The sequence below is a fragment of the Oryx dammah genome, unplaced genomic scaffold (genome assembly GCF_014754425.2).
Source record: "Oryx dammah isolate SB20612 unplaced genomic scaffold, SCBI_Odam_1.1 HiC_scaffold_14, whole genome shotgun sequence".
NCBI lineage: Eukaryota > Metazoa > Chordata > Mammalia > Artiodactyla > Bovidae > Oryx > Oryx dammah.
In genome coordinates, this window is record NW_024070198.1 from 47,399,331 (window position 1) to 47,411,491 (window position 12,161).

Below are 12,161 nucleotides of genomic sequence, written 5' to 3' on the forward strand. Positions count from 1 at the left end.
CCGACCTAGCAAGGCGCGCGCCGGCGGGGAGGCAGGGCCCACTCTCGGTCCCGCCCCGTCACTCTAGGCCCCGCCCCCGCCCGCCGAGGTCCCGCCCCCGCCGCCGCGCGCTTCCCGTCCGGCGGCCCTGGCGCCCAGGCCACGCCCCCGCCCTGGGCCCCGCCCCCAGCCTCGGCCTGGTCCCGTCCCTCCGCGTCCTCGCCGCGCTTCCGCCGAATCCCGGCTCGCGCGGGCCCCGAGCACACTGCCAGGTCCCGCCCCTATCCCCGCCCCCTCCCCGCCCCCGCCCCCGCCCCGCGCCCGTCCCCCGGGCTTCCTGTGCTGCCTCGGCGCTGCGTGGTCCTGCGCTCTGAGTTCCTCGCGGTTGGCGGCTTAGGCAGCGCGGTGAGTTGTCTGGGTCACCTCCCACCAAAGCGTCTGCAGCCCGTCGGGCAGTCCAGCCCCCAGTGGTCCTCCGGGCACCACCCCCGTCCCTCCTGCTATGGTGGTGGGGCCCGCTCGGACCCCCCCTTGGTGGCTTCAGGAGCGACCAGGGGTTCCCAGCCTGGGGTTCTTCCAAGTGGAGTGACAGTGGCCTGGCCTGGGAGTTGTGCAGCTCCTGCCAGACCTCTAGTTGGTCAACACCTGCAGAGCCCTCCTGCTCTGCACTGCTCCCCAGCCTTCTGTTCCCAGGAAGCTTCCAGGAACCCCTTCTCTGGCCCTCCTTGCAGGAGGCCCTTAGCAAACCGCCCGTGCAGAGGCCTCATGTCCTATTCCTTGATGTGAGAGGAGCGCCCGCCTCTGTATACTGTGTGCCCTCATTGCATCTGTAAACACTAACACGTGGAGTGACCAAGTGGAAGTTTGAGAGCCACATACACTGGGCATGGTAATTCCCAAGGACCCGATAAACACAGCAGAGCAGTTCTCAACGGTATTCCTCACTCGCTGGGCTCATGATGAATCTAAGCGTGGTGTTTCTCTCCGTGTCTCAGCTCCTGGATGACTTTGTTCCGGAAGGACGTTTTCTATACATGAGCACAGCTTTGGCTTGATTGCATGATGGTCACCGGGCAGAGGGAGACTCCTTTGTCCAGAGAAGGGTCACTGCTGCTATTTGCAGAAGAACATGGAGGTGTTGAACATAAAGAGCTAAGAGTTAGGCTGGCCTTGAACTCTGCGCCCTCACTCGGAGTATCTCAGCCAAGGTGCTCCTCTTCATCTCCCAGCCCAGGGCGTGATGGTGGGTGGGGGCTGAGTTGCTCTCATGAGTCCCCCAGTGCAGAAAACACTCAGGGAGGTAGAGAAGACATCACAAAGCTTAGCACGCCTTGGGGGCGATCGTCTTTAGGAAAAGGATGTCAGAGCTGCCGCCTCCCACCCCAGCTGGCGGTTGAGAACCTTTTAACTCAAGTTTGTCCCAGGAGGCAGTGACACCAGGTCCACACTCGCTGAGGTCCAGAGCCCATGAGCAGAGCTGGGCTGGCTCTGGGAGGCCTTTCATTTCTCCTTGGATTCTTGGTTTGAGTTAGGATTTGAGTGGGAGAGTCATGTCTTTTACAGTCTGGGGGCAGGGTGAAGCAGGCCTCAGGGGCAGAGCTATATGAAGGTACTTTTCTCGGTGAGCATTCTTGCCATTAAAACAAATCTGTATCACACAAACTAAACCTAACTAGTGTTATTAGATGCTGCTTTAAAAAGGCCTCACTGTCGGAGATCCAGGTTTAAAGAAATAAAAGCCCCAGGTGTGGACAGTGGTTAACATCTTACTCGTGTTCAGCTGTGAAGGTTCTTAAACCTTTCTTTTCCTGTCTGTCTTGGTCTTGCTTGAGTTCCAGTGGAGCCTCACCTGGGCCTTATCTTCAGCTCAGGCCTGCCCTTCCACAGTTTCCCTTATGGGTATCTCACTCAGGGCCCCTCTGAGGAGGGGAAGGCAGGCCTGAGCAAGCGTTTCTGTGGACTTCCTCCTGCAGGCCTCTCCTCCTGCTTTTTCAGGAACACCAAACAGTTTACACTTCTCAGTATTTTTAAATAAACTTCCAAATTGTCTTTATTCTTATTTTGCGGAGGACAAACATTTAGAGGCCAGTGATTCAAACCAAGACTGTTGTTATTTCAGCTCCCTTTTTGGGGGGCATCAATGCCATTTTCAGCTTATATTCTCCTTTGTAGGAAAAGCAGGAAGCGAAACAGTGATTTCTGAATTCTCTTTGCCAGGAAATCCTCTCCCTGGGTCTCCCTGATAACTCAGTTGGTAAAGAATCCGCCTGCAGTGCAGGAGACCCTGGTTTGATTCCTGGGTCGGGGAGATCCCCTGGAGAAGGGAAAGGCCGCTCACTCCAGTGTTCTGGCCTGGAGAATACCGTGGACTATGCAGTCCATGGGGTCGCAGAGAGGGGCAGGATTGAGCGACCCTCACCTTCGCTCAGTCTGCCAGCAGTGATGTGTTAACATTATTGCCAAGTCTGTTTTCGCGCACACCCCCCCTGCCTTCCTGGTCCCAGTGTGAAGCTCCTCTGTTCTGGGCGCTTTCCCTGAGGCTGCGGACATCCTGAGGGGCCTCTGGGTGCCTGAGGCTTGTGTCTGGGCCTCCTTTGGCTCCTGTCACAGTCCTCTCTGACCCCCTGTTTCCTGCGTAGTTTCTGATACAACTGTTTGCTGAATGAGCGTGGGTCTTAACACAGATTATCACTTAAACCTGAAAATGTAAAAATCAGAGACATATAAACATATAATATTGGGTTGGCCAAAAAAATGTTCAGATGACCTTTTTGGCCAACCCAGTGTTACCATTGGAGGAAAGTGAGCTTTTCACATATACTCACGGTAAATGAACCAAGCCAGTGCCCAGTCTTGGTCTGAAAGTGTTCGTGGTTTATCTGGGTGAGGGAGGGAGGTGTGAGCTGTGCGGGGTGGCTAGTTTTCAGTTCTTTGACATCAGTTTTCCCATTCCGTTAGCTTTGGAGGTCTGACTTGGGCATGTTGTTTAGTCACTAAGTCGTGTCTGAGTCTCTGCAGCCGCAGGGACTGTAGCCCGCCAGCCTCCTCGGTCCATGGGATTTCCCAGGCAAGAGCGATAGAGCGGGTTGCCGTTTCTTTCTCCAGGAATCTTCCCAGCCGCCTGCACTGAGCTGCCAGGGAAGCTCTGTATTTGGCTTTGGTAGATGAACGTTTGACACCCACTGTTGCAAGATGTGTGTTCTGCAGCATTTGGGTGACTGCTGCTTATCTGCTGGTCAGCGGAAAGAAATAGTCTAGTTTTCTTTTAAATTTTCTTAACAACAGTGTCGTTCAGTCACAAAGTCATATCCAGTTCTTTGCAACCCCATGGACTGCAACACTTAACTTACCGTATAGGAGGGTTGTAAGGTTTGGTGAAAGTCACATCAAGAATATACGGGACCCAGTGAATGCCTCACTCCTTTATACCACTGTTAAAATGAACCGCTTAAGGAAAGGAATGAAGCATTTTTGTGACATTTTGTAACCTTTGAAGGAACCAGAGTGGTTTTGGCAGACGTGGCTCGAGTATAAATGGGTCACAGACAGTGTCATGCCAAAGTGCCCAGAATCCTTGGCAGTTCAGCCAGTCTGTGGCTGCCACCCTCATGACGTCTGCACCAGATGAACATCTAAACACAGAGGCTGCCCCAGGGGCCACTGACACAGCAGTGATATCCTCGTGCATGTGTGTACTAAGTCGCTTCAGTCATATCTGACTCTTTGCAACCCCGTGGACTGGAGCCTGCCAGGCTCCTCTGACCATGGGATTCTCCAAGCAAGAGTACTGGAGCAGGTTGCCATTTCCTGCTCCAGGGGATCTTCCCAATCCAGGGGTCGAGCCTGTGTCTCTTATGTCTTCTGCATCGGCAGGCGGGTTCTTTTCTACTTGGGCCACCTAGGAAGCCTGGGACACCCTTGGCCACGTGCTAAATGCGGACACTTGTTTCTGATACTACAAGTTGTTTTCAGTTAGATTGAAGGCCTAGCAGAGGAGTGGGGGGGAGTCTCCAGGCTTCACGTTCCTGCTTGTATACCCCGCTTCCCCAACCTGGAGTAAACTCTTGTGGCCTGTGACACAGCTGTGATAAAACCAGTTAAAAATTCTGCAGAAACATTTTCTTAGTGTTTGTCATATGTGTATGTGTGTGGGGGTGTGTATGTGTGTGGCCGTGAAACGATTGTGAGAGAGCAGTAAATGCCGAGCATGCTTGCTCTCCTACTTGGAAAATTTTCTTGTTAGAATAATTCCCTACCTGGAACACTTGTGAAGTCAGCAGAGTATCAGCCAGGCTCTGCTGCCCGTTCCCAGAAGTCTAGGGGTGAAACTGAATGCGTGGTCCACCAATGGCATGACTCGTAAAAGCCAGCACTTGTTAAATCTATTTGTTTTTATTATAGACATCGATCTGCCAGTCTCAATAATGCATTTATGGACATTTTTCTGCAAGCACAGCGCTGGTGGCAGTTTTTACTGACAAATTGAGTCATATGGATAGTAGTTTAGAAAACTCTTAGCTTATTGACGGATCGGGCAATTCCAGCCCTGGACGTTCAGAGGTTTTAGCTGGGTGGGAAAGGGAACGAAATTTCAGGGCAGAATATGGGACAAGACATTTAAATATTGTACTTTAATTAAACAAATAAACTGGTAGTTATTTCTCATTTGTTTTTTAAACTTTGAGCTACAGGTTACCTCCCAAACCATAGGACTGTAAGGGGTTGAGGGTGTCCCCTTCAGATCCCACCCTCTTGTTGGTGTCAGAAGTAAGAGCCACCCCCTGAAACTTGGGCTCCGTTGCTCCTCTTGAAGTGAGACATTCGTGAGCTGTAGCAGAGCATTTCTCAGAGGTGGGCTGAGCCCTGCTGGTCTCAGAGTTACTGAGAGTGCTGGTTAAAAAGGAGATTATTGGGTCAGAACCCAGGAGGCTGTCTTTGCAAGCTTGCCAGGGGGCCTGAATGTTTGAGCGTCTCCCGGGCAGTCTTTGGGGTCTCCGCCACTTCCCTGAGCATGGTGGAGAAAAGCTCTCTGGCCCACACAGCCCGGCCAGCATCGCTGTTCTGAGTCGCCTGTGCCTGTGGGTCTGTCTATGGTTTGTAAGTCCTCAGAGACGTATGAATCTCTTCGAATTGCAAACCCAACATGTTATCCTAGCTTTATAGTGTTGGGTCTTATGGTTATGACAGAAGAAGCAGATGTTACCAAAACTTTGGCATTAGTTTTACAAACAAATGCTAAGCAGGGACAGCCGTGTTATATTTCACGCCCATCTTTTCTTCTGAATGGCTGACCTGTCCTTTTCACCCTCTGGGTACAAGCATTTTTATGGTCTCAGGTCAGGGTTAACTTCCATATGTACCACCGAATACATTTTTGGGGAACTGAACTGAATTTTTACTGATGAAGTGCTGGAGTTGTGGGTGGGAGAACCACGGGAGGGGTTCCGGTGATGCCGTTTCCTGGCTGCATGGCTTTGGGCAGCTGCTCACCTCCCAGCTGCCTCCTCTTTTGCGGGATGGCTGTGATCACACAGACTCGGTCCCCCTGGACGAGTGTAAGCACGGGAAGTCATGGATGGCTGGTTGTGAAGCATGAAGCACAACCTGGATAGAAATTTTAATTTGGAACCATAGACTCATAGAACGATGAGACTAACTGTAAAAAGGGCAAGAGCCAACCAGAATCCTTGTTTGCCTCCAGTCTAGTGAGCAGCTCTTCAGTTCAGTTCAGTTGCTCAGTTGTGTCCGACTCTTTGTGACCCCATGGACTGCAGCACGCCAGGCCTCCTTGTCCATCACCAACTCCCAGAGCTTGCTCAAACTCATGTGCTTTGGGGTCCATCTGGGGGCATTTCTGGTGAGGAGTGTGGGGTGATGGAGGGACAGTTGGGGGAGAGGCCCCTTTGTTAAAGACAGGAGCCAGCGTTTGGTGTGTATGTTTTATTCCCGTAAGACAGTCCTTCAGAAAGTGGGAAGTGGGGGCAAGCTGGCTTTGGAGGGGAGTCGGTCCTGTCTGTCGGGCCTGGCATTTGGGTTCTGAAGCTGGGAGATTGCCTTACTGTACCTGTTCTTTCAGGCAGAAATGTCAGCGGGGAGGAGTGAGGCTCATTAACAGGCCTCCCCATCCCCAGCCTGCGCTCTCTGGGGTTACCTGTGCTTTCCTGCAAGTAGTCACAGAATCCGTACAGTGAAACTGTCAAGACTGGGGCGTGCAGTCACATCAGAATGTAGATTACCAATAAGGTGCGTGCTCAGCCTCATCAGATGCAGGTCACGGACCGTGGGACTGGCCGAGTGGCCAGGGAGCCCACGCTGGAGGATGAGAGGCAGCAGCCAGGGAGGGAGGCCCGGGTGGTCCCCGGTGGTCCCGGTGGGCGTGTTCGGGGAGGCGGGAGAAGGGGGGAACAGGTGCTGTCTGGCGACATGCCCACAGCCAGACTCCACCCAAGCTTTCCAGGTGCCGCACTTGTCGCCGGGCTCTGGCACACTAGAGGGGCAGTGCTGGGGGACGGACTCAGAGGAGCCGGTGTCCCGGAAGTGAACAGCGACCCTCCCTCGTGAGGCTTTCCACGCTCAAGTGGAAGTTCCTTGAATAAAGGGCGAGGCACAGAAATGATGTATTTCCAAAAGTTCCTGAATTTAGCCAGCTATCCCGAGAAAAGCCCATGTGTGCTATTCTTTATTGCGCAGAAGAATCTGTTTCTGTCACCACTGTGTTATCATCAGATTAAGCTGTCGAGTCAGATGGATGGTGAGTCGAGGCGGCCGCTGGCTGATTGCTGGACCCGCACCGACCATCCGTCTCCGGGCCGCCCTGGGGGCAGGGGCTGCTGGGGAGGAGGGCAGCGGCGGGCGGGGGGTCACCGGAGGGTGGCTGCGCCCGGCAGGGGGCTGTGGAAATCTGTTGCAAGAACGGTTACTTAGAACCAAATGCAGGTTCTAAAATGAAATACTCCTGAAGCGCAGCATTATCCACCTCTCTGACTACTGGTGTGGTCGCCTTCTGCCCCAAGGACAGGCTCCGGAGAGCCGTGCGTTCTGTCTGTCCTGGGCGGCTGGCGGTTTAATGGGACGCGGGACATTTGTGGGCTGACACTGGGGACCCCGGACAGGCTGAGTGGTTGATAGCCCTGGACATGCTCAGTGACATGCCCCACCACCAGCTTGAAACCACATGGGCCCTGACTCACAATCAGGAGTTCAGTCTCCCTAAACTAAAAGTATGGGCTTTAAAGACCTCCTCTTGTGTTCCTAACCTGTTTATTTCTGCCTTGAGTGTGGTGAGAACGTGTCCTGGAGCTGCTGTTCTGTCCTGGTGGGATGAGAACCTGCTGTTGTCCAGGGGTACCCTCTGGACCGTTTGTCGGGCCAGAAGAGCCCCCTAAGGTCACAGTTCTGATTTCCTCGTGGTGGTCTCTCTCTCCAGAGGCCACCTCTGGGTCCGAGGTGCTTTTACACACGGCTGTGGACAACCCAGGCGGGGTGGATTCTGGAGAAGGTTAGTGAGATACTCTTTTGCATTGGCCAGAAGTCATGTTTCCGGTGGGTTCAGACGTGGAAGCAGCGATCTGACGTGCCTCAGTCCTGCCCCGGTGCTCGTGTGGCAGAGCCTACTTCTTAGGGGAGCTCCAAGGCCTGGCTGTGCGGGTGTCTGCTCCATTTTGCTGTCTGGGTGCCCACTGTTGCCCTGTGCATGGCTCAGCACAGCGGGGCCCTGGCGCCGGGCTGCCCAGGGCCGAGCTCGGCTGGAGCGTCACCTATTGGAAGCCAGCCAGGTTTTTTGCGTGGGGTCAGCTCTCAGGTTGGAGGCTGTCTCTTGGGGTGGAGAGCAAAGTCCTCGTGGCCTCTGGGTTCAGATGGCTGACCTTTCCCGTCTCCTGTCTCTCCACCACTGATGGAGGCGCTGCCTGGCTGCAGCCTCAGCCACCTGGGTCCTTTCTGCCTGGTGTGCCCCACGCCGTCTGCCCGCTTCTGTCCCTGAGAACTGCTGCCCCACGGGGCCCTGTAAGCTGGGCACCCAGGCAGACACAGGGAGCAAGGACCACTTCCTCCTCCTCCTGTTGGAGGCAGGGGTGCAGAGATGCTCCAAGGGGACCCCTCTTTCCCACCTAGGCCCCAGAGGAACATGAGCCTGTGAGGCTCCTGTTGGCACCACTTTTAGCCCCAAGGCCCTCCACGTTTGTTCTGGCAGCTTCTCTCGAAACCTGTGCGTCAGCTCTTCGATCTCAGAGTGAATGGGTGGGAGGCCCCAGAGAGTCTTGCCTAGAGACCCTCTTCTGATTCAGCCTGATTATAGACCCTGTCTGCTCCCAGGCTCTCCCTGAGCCCTTCCCACGGCCCTGCCCTTCTGGAAACCTCCTCAGCCCCTGTAATGACTCGTACACTCAGGTTTCTGATTGACTTGTGTTGTTCTTGTCTCTTGATGCTGGCATTCTGTCTTGGAAACTCTCCGTGGCCTGGTGTGGGGCTTCCGCCTGACGCAGGGCCCAGCGAAGGATGCAGGGCACAGGTTGCTGTGGATAGAACGTGCCCATACAATCCACATGTTGAAGCCCTGACCCCCGCTGTGACTGTATTGGGAAATGGGGATGTTAGGGGATTGTTTAGAATAAATGAGGTTGGAAGAAGGGGCCCTGATCCAGTAGGATTGGTGGCCTTATAAGAAAAGAGAGAGGGTGATCTTACCGGCAGCAGGTGGCTTCCTGCAAGCCAGGAAGAAAGCCCTCACCAGAAACCAAATCAGCTGGAGCCTTGATCTTGGACTTCCCAGTCTCCAGAACTGTGAGAAAATGAATTTCTGTCTGTTAAGCCACTTAGTATGTGATATTCTGTTATAGCAGCTCGATCTGATTAATACAAGGTGAGGTGCAGACTAAATAACGTTACTTCAAAAGCACAGAACTCATGAAGGGTTTGCATACGAAGTTGGCATTTGGAGATAAAGATAACTTGGTAATCAGTGTTCAAAAATAGGACTGTTTGCAGGTTTAGCTCTTGGCATCTTGAAAGATGTGTGTATCAGAATAAAAGAAAACAGGATGAACAGAAACCCCAGTCTTATTACCAGGATCCCAGAGGTTTCAGAAAGGAAATCTGGCAGATTTGGTCAAGACACCAGAGGGCCAGTGGACCATGGACAGGCCTGGCCTTATCCTGGCACTGGGTGGACCCTGCTGGAAAGCAGTCAAGGCCCCAGGCCCTGAGGGAAGCTGGGAGGTGGGACTGGAGTAAATACTGGATGACTGGGTTTCTTAAACACGAAGAGGGGTAATAGTAGTGGCCTGCAGCCTCAGCTTGTTGGTTGGGAGTTTCTGTTGCTTTTTTAGTTTTTCTCGATTCTGGGTCAGTTCGTACTCTGCTCCTGCTGGAACCGGGGAGCATCATGTGGTCATTCTGCTGGGCTCTAGCGAGCATCCTGAGAACCATGCAGTTTGCTGCTTTTCACGCTAAGTTGTCTTGAGGCTTTTTGGAGGTCTCTGTAGAGTCGGGGACTGAGCAGGGCGCTTCTCCCTGGAAGCCTGCCAGCGCACACTTGCACCAGACTGGCCCACGTTAAAACTGTGGCCATCGGTGAGGGGATGTAGTAAATAAAGGTGGGAGACTTAGATTTACTTCTGCCTAGGTTGCCAGTCTGCCAGAAACTACAGTATGTATTGTGGTTCTGCAGAATTTCTCAAACGTGTGGGTATTTTTAGGATTGTTGCAAGGAACACTGAAGTTGTGAACTTTCACCATTCTGAGCTTCGACCCTTTGCATCTTCAGAGGATAACCAGCAGCCTGCTCCCAGGTCCACTCGGGGCCCAGCGGTGGCTGGGAGAGACTGCTGTGTTCCAGCACAGGAGAGGCTGAGGTCTGGGGCGGCGTTGGGTGCTGTGCTTAGTACCGTCCTGTTGACACCTGAAATGTGGGTTTGGATCCTCAGTTGTGTTTTATTTATCAGGGAAGCTATGCTTGTCATTTAATTCCGTACTGAGAGTCTAAGAATATGATTAACCTGGAGGCCCTTCTTGTAATTATTAGTGATTGATTCTGTTTAACCTTGAAATCAATAAGAGGGGCCTCGTGGTGTGGCGTGCAGTCCGTAAACGGGGCTCTGTGACAGTCGTCGTACCGGTTTGTCCCCAGAGCAGACTGGCTGGAGCTCCAGCATGTGGCCCGTTTTATATACCTGCTCTGGTCTCCTGTATCCCTTGCGGGACTTGTGTTGGTACCGCAAGCGCCACCAGCATGACCCACCCCCGGCGGGCAGGGCGGGGACGTGTAGTCATTGGTCTGGGAGCGCAGTAACATGAAAACACTTCAGGCTGTTCAAAGTATATTTTACAAGTGTGCATTGGGCCTTTGGGATGTTATATCGAAAAGCCCAATTGTACAGTTACCATGAGAACCCAGTTAGAATAGATTGCTTGATTTTGGGGGGACAGCGGTCTTGCGTCTTGACAAGAAATCTAATGAGTTTTAACTGTTTTCACATTCCTACGCTGACTTGCTCCACCAAAGCATTATTTCTTCACCCTTCTCCTCATTTCCAGCTTTAAGCCGAAATAGAAAAACGTTCTCTAGTGGTGGTTCAGGAGCAAGTCTCCTAGAGAGATGGGAAAGTTTGTGCAAGAGATGGTAGCGGTGGGGGTAGCAGCCGGTGTTTAAGGAGATGCGGCCAATAGGCATTTTCCTTTGATAACACGGGGTGCTCTCATATCCCTCTCCTTGTGCTCTGGGCGTTGGGTGGGGAAACAGGTGTGCACCTCTGCTCTTCCCCCTGTGTTTGAGGTGGGCGATAGGGTTCTGAAAGGCCCTGGGTTTTCCGGATGGAGAGAGCAGGTGGGTGGGCAGGGCGCGATCATGGGACTCTTCCCTCCACACCTGTATTCCTGTCACTGTTTGGGCTCAGCAACTTGGCACTCTGAAAACTTCCTAGAGACTCCAGAGTCATACCTCAATACAACGCTGAAAAAGTTTTAAATATTGACTAGTTCATTTAAGCAACACTAAACATTTTTGTTGCTCAAGTGTCGTCTTTAATATATTCTTACTGCTTTTCTGTCTCCCTGTTCTATAAATTATAGGAAAGGAGTGTTGAAATCACCAACTGTTGCTGGAGATTTGTCTGTTTCCTGTTGTGTTCTCTGTTCTTGCTTCATCTGTTTCAAAGTCCTTTATTAGGTGCGTGCATATTTAGAATTTTTACATCCTTTCGGTGAATTAACCCTTTTATTCTTAATGGCCTTTAGTCTTAGCAATTTCCTTGTTTTGAAATTCTGTGTTTGATATTCAGATAGCCGCTCCAGCTTTCTTTCCATTACTGTTTCTGTGGTGAATGTTTTCCCATTCTTTCACATTTTATCTTTACATTTAACACATGTTTCTTGTAGACAGCTTGCTAATCATAAGGTCTTTTTAAAATTGAAGTATTCAGACTACTTACATGTTATTAATTACCAGTGAGGTTGGGCTCAAGGGCACCACCTTGATATTTGTTTTCTCCTTGTTCTGTTTATTCCTTCACTCTTCTCCCTCCATTTTCCTGCTTTTGTTCAGACTATTTGAATATATTTTAAAATGATGTCAATTTACCACATATGTACATTGGCTCTTATTGGCTCTAGGGTGTGTAATGGCCATAATTAGCTCATCATAGGCTGCATTCACATTATATTATTCATCGTCATGTACAGTGTAAGAACTTTCCATGAGTATATTTCAATTTCTCTCATCCTGTTTTTGAGAGATTATATTTATTTAGTATGTTTTATTTCTACATATGTTATAAACTCCAAAATATACTTTTATTATTTTTGTTTTAGGCAGTCAATTGTCCTTTAAAGAGATTAAAATTGAAAAAAAACTTTTATATTTATTTGCATACTTACCACTTGTATGCTTTCTACTCTTGGGAAATCTGAATTTCCATCCTAATGCCTATGGAACTTGCACCAGTGTTTCTCAGATAAAGGTCTGCTAGTGTACACATTGGCTTACTTTTTTTGTTTTTGGAATAAGGCTTTATTCTGACTTTCATTCTTGAAAGATATTTTGCCTCTCACAGAATTCTAGATTGACCCCTTCCCCCCATTTTCATGCTTTAAATACATTCCATTGTGTCCTGTCTTGCATAGTTTCTGATGATCAGTTTGCTGTCCCTCTTAATTTTTGTGCCTCGGTGTGTGACCGTCTCCTCCCC

At 51.2% G+C, this 12,161-nt stretch overlaps 1 protein-coding gene across 1 annotated transcript in view; it reads left to right on the plus strand.

The window, feature by feature from the left end:
- The first annotated feature begins 290 nt into the window (after window positions 1-290).
- Window positions 291-12,161, plus strand: part of MGMT (O-6-methylguanine-DNA methyltransferase) — a 264,559-nt gene continuing 252,688 nt past the window's right edge. The window contains exon 1 of the mRNA XM_040254753.1: window positions 291-384. The gene's annotated coding sequence lies outside the window, so the exon portion shown is untranslated. The remainder of the gene's footprint in view (window positions 385-12,161) is intronic.